This window comes from Colobus angolensis, unplaced genomic scaffold, assembly GCF_000951035.1.
Source record: "Colobus angolensis palliatus isolate OR3802 unplaced genomic scaffold, Cang.pa_1.0 Scaffold144, whole genome shotgun sequence".
NCBI classification, from domain to species: domain Eukaryota; kingdom Metazoa; phylum Chordata; class Mammalia; order Primates; family Cercopithecidae; genus Colobus; species Colobus angolensis.
Genome location: NW_012114533.1, coordinates 3706461 through 3713394, shown reverse-complemented (window position 1 = coordinate 3713394; position 6934 = coordinate 3706461). Strand labels below are relative to the sequence as shown.

The 6934-nt window shown below is 38.2% G+C and overlaps 1 pseudogene; it reads left to right on the top strand.

Moving 5' to 3' along the window:
- Positions 1 to 2576: 2576 nt before the first annotated feature.
- On the top strand, positions 2577 to 3287 carry LOC105507158 (annotated as a pseudogene).
- Positions 3288 to 6934: the final 3647 nt, after the last annotated feature.

Here is a 6934-nt window from a genome sequence, read left to right as displayed (position 1 = left end):
GGAGTCTTGCTCTCTGCCCTAGGTGGTGTCATGATCTCAGCTCACTGCAACTCCGCCTCTGAGGTTCAAGCAATTCTCTGCCTCAGCCTCCTCAGTAGCTGGAATTACAGGCACCCACCACCACACCCAGCTAATTTTTTTGCATTTTTAGTAGAGACAGATCTTGGCTAAGCTTGTCTTGAACTCCTGACATTGTGATCCACCTGCCTCGGCCTCCCAAAATGCTGGGATTACAGGCGTGAGACACCATGCCCAGCCTAGTTTATTTTTCTATGTATACCTATAGACAGATGCCCAGGCTGTGTCCCCACCATGGTGTGATTCTAGGCATGCTCTGGGAGGCCCAGAATCTAAGATGTCTGAGCTGATGTCACTGGTGGGGAAATGCTTAGAAAGAAAGAGCAATCCTGAGTTGGCTTCAAGGTACAGATTTGCTCCCACATTTCTCTTTTATTTTCCTTTGGTTTCTGTTCCCTCTGCGTTTATGTTTATGCTCAGCAGTGGAGATATAAGATAAAGAAGATCCTGTCTGTCCTGAGAGACTCACAGTCTGGCAGAACTTCCTACCCCACTAGTAGGAAGCCTCTTAGAGGTCCCTGGATTCCTGCTCTTCTCTATTGCTCTCCTAAATTGTGAGGTTAAAGACCATTTTAAGAATCTTATGAAGTTATGGATTCTCTCCCCTTCCTCCAAATGCAGACATATTCAATATTTTGCATAAAACTCCCGTGAGTTTACAGACCCGGTGAAGCCCATCCACAAAATCCACAAGCTCCATTACAAAAAAAAAAAAAAAAAACCCAACAAGGATGAGAAGGGGGAAGAGACTTAAAATGGAATACAAATAGACACAAATGCATCCTTTTGTAGCTTATCATCTTGATGACTGGGTTTTCACACACATGTGAGATGTGCCTCCTGCAAACCCTAAGACATCAGCACGTTACCTGAAACGAAAAAAAGAAATGAACTTAGCTCTATTTTAATTAACTCTATTCCAAACAAATAATATTAAGATGCTGAAGGGAGGATAAAACCAAACAAACAAGCCCAACAAATATTTAATTCTAGTTATAAGGATTTTTTTCTGTAGTGATATGGGTTAGTGGTTCTGAAATACCTTTTGTGTGCTGTAGAGTTGGGCAAATGAGTAAATGTACTGAGAATATTGGAAGCTAGTGCTTGCTGTTGGAGAGAGTTATAAATATGGAGAAAGGGAGGACTAAAATGAATCTTGTGGTGTCGAGTTGGAACTGGAGGTATCTATATGAATCCATGATTTTGTGTGTGTGTGTGTGTGTATACAGATGTAGAAATTAAGATATGTATATTTCTTAGCTCTGTGGGCTAAAGGGCTTAGAAGTAGACACTATGGTAGCATTGAGTACACCTGGCACTTGAATCTTGGTTTCTAAATACCATTTTGTACTGAAAAAAAAAAAAAAAAAAACTAGGGCTCCTTGGAGAAATGGCTAATTCTAGGGCTGAGAGGGGGAAAGTACAAGATAAGCTTAGAATATCATGTTGTGCCAGAAAGCAAGGAAGTGCTTTTTAAAAAATGGAGATATGAAAAAAGAACATAGGAATCAGAAGGGACCCCCATTGGCCAAATCTGGGACTATTTGAACATCAGAATAAATAATGGTAATTCTTTATTATCATTACAGTGGTATTATATGACAATATTACAGTGGTAATATCACTATAGAATAGCCATAGAATAAAATAATCTATGAGTTCATACAAATATAAATAAATAAAGGAGAAAGGATAGCTCTCTCTTATAGTAGAAATGATGGAGTCAGAATATCATCTTTGTGCAACCATGATTTAGACAAGAATTATCAATGGATGCTAAAACTAGTGGGTAGAAGTTTGATAAAGAAGAGTATATGTACAAAGATTCTGAGCACCTCCATGAAAATAACTTGTTGATTATAAAGGGAAAATTAGTAACTCCATGGTGAGTTAATCTGATGAACACAACCATAACCATTTAACCACAGTTAACAGTACCAGTAAAGAGATGCACTGACCTCACTGCCTTGAAAAGGACTCCATATCATTTCTATGGTACACCTGCCAAAACTGTATAACCTTAACCTAATTATGAGGCAGCATCAAACAAACCAAACTGAAGGGCATTCTACATAACAACTGGCCTGTAATCTAAAAACAAAACAAAACAAAAAAATCAAATTCATGAAAGGTAAGGGAAGGCTGAGAACCTGATCTAGCTGAAAGAAGACTTAAGAGATATGAACAGTAAATGCAAAGTGTGATCATTAATTGGATGCTGGATCAGAAAAAAAATAGCTATGAAGGACATTATTGGAGCAATTGGTGAAATTTAAATATAAACTATAGCTCAGATAAGCATTTTGTATCAGTGTTACAAATTCCCTAATTTCCATACATGTGTTGGGGTTACGTAAGAGAAAAATCCTGCCTTTTCAGACTGAGTCGCCTTGTTGTTGTCGCGGAGATTTTCCTGCTGCTGCTGCGGCCGCCGCCACTACCACTAGGCTCATTTGCCCCAGCCCCTTCCCACTGCCCCGCCCCCAGCCCCACACAAGATGTCAGAGGATTTAGCAAAGCAGCTGGCAAGCTACAAAGCTCAGCTCCAGCAAGTTGAAGCTGCATTATCTGGAAATGGAGAAAATGAAGATTTGCTAAAATTGAAGAAAGATTTACAAGAAGTTACAGAACTAACCAAAGACCTGTCAACTCAACCTTCTGAGATGCTTGCAAGTTCAGAGAGTTTTGCTTCTACTCAACCTACTCATTCATGGAAAGTAGGAGACAAGTGTATGGCAATCTGAAGTCAAGATGGATAGTGTTATGAAGCGGAGATTGAAGAGATAGATGAAGGAAATGGCACTGCTGCAATCACTTTTGCTGGTTATGGCAATGCTGAAGTGACTTCACTGTTGAACCTCAAGCCTGTAGAAGAAGGAAGGAAGGCAAAGGAGGACAGTGGTAACAAACCCATGTCAAAAAAAGAAATGATTGCCCAGCAGCATGAATATAAAAAGAAGAAGGCTTTGAAAAAAGCTCAGAGAATAAAAGAATTGGAGCAGGAAAGAGAGGACCAGAAAGTGAAGTGGCAACAATTCAACAACAGAGCCTATTCCAAAAGCAAAAAAGGCCAGGTAAAGAGGAGTATTTTTGCTTCTGAGAGTGTGACTGGCAAAGTTGGAGTAGGAACTTGTGGAATTGCCGATAAAACTATGACACAATATCAAGATACCTCTACATATAATGTCAGGCATTTGATGCCTCAATAATCAGAAAAACTGTTGGATTTTATCTCTGCAGGGCTTTACATTTACCTTTTTATCCTTATATTTTTCTAAAGGTAAATTATTTGTTAGATGAGTAAGCAAGATACCATTGTCGTCATTGGTTGACTTCACTAGAATGAAACGTGAAGAAATTGCATTTGGTAACTGCTATTTGTTTAACTTTTCTCGTTATCAGTACCACGGTTCCCTCAAAGTTTGTTGAATAAAGCAACTTTTGTAGATGCTGTTTCATACAGCACTTAGATGAATTATTGATCTTCCTAATATCAGGCGCCTACTTAACCTATGGTATGTACTTTTTGTAAGCTGTAACTTGAAACTTTCAGATGCTTTGAACTTGACACATACTCTAGCAAGGAACACCAAGGCAAAAACACCAACCTGCTAAAGAGATCCTTTCATTTTTCTTATTTTCAACTTTAAAACTTGGCTGTTGTTCAGTTAAGCCTAAAGGTAGGTTAACTTGTAAATGGCAAAGTTTGTTTTGAGGTTTTTCCTCAAAAACTTGTTCCCTAGGCCTATTAGGCCATCTCTAAAATTGATTTGTTTTATTTTTATGTACTCTTAGTTTTATGTAAGAAACCTTAGAATAAGCTCCCTTTTCTAAGGTGTTTTTGTGTTTTGTATGTTTGCCTTTTTCCTGTTTTTTGTTTTTTTCATTTACGGCAGTGGTACCATGTTTTGGATGTGTAATGTTTATATGGGAGAACAAAAAGCTGATGTATAGCCCTGTATACAGCGTAGATACTATTTTTGTAAAAACACAAGGCTAAATTAATGAACAAGAGTACTGAATGTTTCGTCATTAAAAAATTCTTGTATTTCTTGTGCATTAATCTGACCATAATTTACCTGTATATTATGTTCATTTAGCTGTTTGTAATTTTCGTTAATTAGATCAAGTTGTCTGCATTTGTTGGTGTAAGTGAACATCACAATTATCCTGAGTTGAGTTTAAGCCAGATACATGCATAGAAAAGGGTCTTCCTATTAATGGAAGAAGGTAATTTTTAGGATGTGTATTATTTCAGTTTTGTATGTTTAACTTTTATTAAATAAAGTGTTTTTAAAATAAAAAAATGCTTGTTCTTAGGAAATACTGACATATTTATGGATAAAGGGGGCATAAATAGTTCAGAAAAAAATATGTGTACGCACATATATGGATTGATAGAAAGACAATAGATCCAATGGGGCAAAATTATAGCAATTAGTGAATCTGGTAAAGAATATACTGTTTCTGCAACTTTTCTGTAAAAGTGTGAAATTATATAAAAATTAAAAAGTAGATAAAAACAGTATTTGCTGTAAGCTGGAACTCTTTTTTTTGGAGACAGAGTCTTGCTGTGTCATGTATGCTGGAGTGCAGTGGTGCAACCTTGGCTTACTGCAATCTCCCAGGGTCAAGAGATTCTCATGCCTCAGCCTCCTGAGTAGCTGGGACTACAGGCATGTGCCACCACACCCGGTTAATTTTTGTATTTTAGTGGAGAAGGGGTTTTATTATGTTGGCCAGGCTGGTCTCAAACTTCTGATCTCAGGTAATCCGCCCACCTCAGCCTCACAAAGCGCTGGGATTACAGGCATAATCCTACCACACCCAGATAAACTGGAACTCTTATACATTGCTGGAGGGAATACAAATTGCTATGACCTCTTGGGAACTTCGGTAGTATCTTCTAAGGCTAAACACATATATCCCTGTCACCCAGCAAGTTTGCTTTCATATTTAACCAATGGAAAAGGGTGCTTCCTTTCACTAAAGGACAGGTACAAGAATGTTTATAGTAGTAAAAACTGGAAACAGTGAAACACTGGAAGCAACCTGTGATGGTTAATTTTATGTATAGTTGGCTAGGCAATGGTGCCTAGTTGGTTGGCCAAATATTAGTCTGGATGTTATTGTGAAATATTTTGTAGAGGTGATTAACCTTTACAATCAACTAACTTTAGGTAAGGGGAATTATCCATAATGGCCTCATCCAATCTGTTGAAGGCCTTAAAAGCAAAAACTGAGGTTTCCCAGAGAAGAAGGAATTCTGCCTTAAGACTGTGACATGGAAACTCTGCCTGAGTTTCCAGCCTGCTGCTCTACAGAGCAGCAGGACTTTTGTACTTGCCAGTCCCCACGTGTAGTCAATTCCTTAAAAAAATTAAAAAATTTAAAAACCCTCCTCTCTCTCTCTCATACATACATATAATTGGTTATATATAACATATATAATTGGCTCTGTTTCTCTGGAGAACCATGACTAATATACAACCCAAATATGTTTTGGTTGTATGAGAGAGGTAGTCAATGGGAGAATGGATACATAAAATGCATCCATATTATTCAAACTACATAGATTATTCAAACTACCCAGCAATGGAAAAGAACAAATTGCTAGATGCACAAACATAGATGAATCTTACAGACATAATGTTGAGCCAGGCACAAAAGAATATATACTGTATGAATTAATTTTTACAAAGTTCAGGAACGAGCAAGACTAATCTGTAATGACAGAAATCAGAATATTGGTTACCTTTGAGGGATGATAGTAACTAGAAGGGCACACAAAGCAGTCTTCTGGGGTTTTGGAACTGTTGTGTGTCAGTGTGGTAGTTACGCAGGAGCAAATATATGTCAAATTTCATCCAGTGTGCGTTTTATGTATATTTTTAAAAGAGGTTAGAAAAGAGTGCTTATTTTAAATGCTCACTTTCTCCATCCCCTCTATGGCTAAGCTGTAACCTCTGTACCAGATATTTCTACATCCATATTGCAGATCTACTCAGGCCTTAAATACATGTTCATAACTCTATTTCTTATTCCTATCCAAAAAACTTGTTTTCCTTTTAGAATTTGCAAGCCATTCAAGAATCCTCCTTCTCTGTAACCCTGAGTACATCTGATGGCCAAGTGCAGTTGATCAACTTCCTAAATATCCCTCCATTTTGTGTCTTCCTCTCTTTCCCATCACTGCCTTTGTTTAGGCACAATAATTTCTGCTTCAGTTGCATCATCACCTCGGTGACAACAACACCTAAATTAGTGTTTAAATAACTAAGGACTGTAGCTTTGCCATGCTGACACATAAAACTGACCATTACATAGGCCTAGCATCTACTCCAGTGCCCCCATCTGCTCAATCTATGTTTGTGAAATGAAATGGCTCATTTCTAACCCCAGTACCATCATGTTCCAGACAAGTCTTGGTGTCTGACCATGGGAAGCAAGTAGTTATCATGCATCCATTATAAGTACTGCGGTGCAGAGGGTGATTCCAGAAATATGTGATTCTGGATTTTAATCTAGAGAGACAAAACACAGTCAGATGAGTACAAGACAAGCTACAGGTAAGTTCCCACATGAATGTCTAAACCATCATTAGGTGCTTTTCATCTTCTTGTAACAATTTTTCTCAGGTTCATCTTTGTTTAAACAATGACAGTAGCCCCTCTGCTGGAGTCCCTGTCTCTAGCTCAGGCTCTCCCTGCTCCAGGGTCTCCTGTATCTGGGCTGCTGGTTGAATTGTCCTCAGATATTACTTTAGTCATGTCCCTCCCTGCTCAAGAACCATAAGAGCTCCTCATTAGCTGCCAAGTCAACTCTAAACTCCTCTGCCTAGCTTTCAGGACCTCCA